This window comes from Palaemon carinicauda, chromosome 18 (assembly GCF_036898095.1).
Source record: "Palaemon carinicauda isolate YSFRI2023 chromosome 18, ASM3689809v2, whole genome shotgun sequence".
NCBI classification, from domain to species: Eukaryota; Metazoa; Arthropoda; class Malacostraca; order Decapoda; family Palaemonidae; genus Palaemon; species Palaemon carinicauda.
The window spans coordinates 70,129,168-70,129,947 of NC_090742.1; positions in this window are offsets into that span (position 1 = coordinate 70,129,168).

The window sequence follows — 780 nt, forward strand, 5'->3', positions numbered from 1 at the left end:
CTTTAATGAGCCTCGATGAAGATTTGAGGTGCATCCTCGGCCGGGAGAAGTTCTTCCTTCTGTCTTGCATCTCCCTCCCCCTCGGAGGAGGGGGTCCGAAGGTGGTAGGAGATCTTATAAAGACGCAGGCCACTTCAAAAGGCTACTGCTGCAGATGTCTTTGTTTCTTTTCAAGGCTTTCCAAGGCGTGTTGGTGTGACTGCGTCCTTTCCTATGAGTTTGTGCTTTTAATGCAGTGGCTGTCGTTCTGAACATGTTTATAACAGGTTTTTGCTGTTGTGAAACTATTTCGTACTTAAAACTTGAATATTTTGGTATTAAATTATATAAAAGAAATTTTTCTGAAAACACTACATCTAGTTTAGTTTTTTAGTATTTTCTCAGAGTCGTCTCCCACTTCCTTATTTCGATTCAGGCTTCTCTACTATATCTACATCTATAACTAGATGTAACGTTTTTAGAAAAATGTCTATTATATTTTGCCCTTTTATTTCTTTTATATTTTGCACTTTTATTAGTGTCTTAAAGTTCGTCCTTATTTTTTTTTCATTTTAACTCTCCATGATTATACAAAAGGTCTGCTTTCTGGTTGCAAAAACAAATTATAATGATAATTCAGGAAATTTATTTTAAGAAACTATTGTAGTATATTTTTTACAATTAAGCTTTACAGATCTCCAGTTTAATACGAAACTGGTTGTCTAAAACATCAAATATATGTATCAATATAGTTACCCAGATATATCTTGTGTTATGCTCTTAACATATATTAAAAATTTG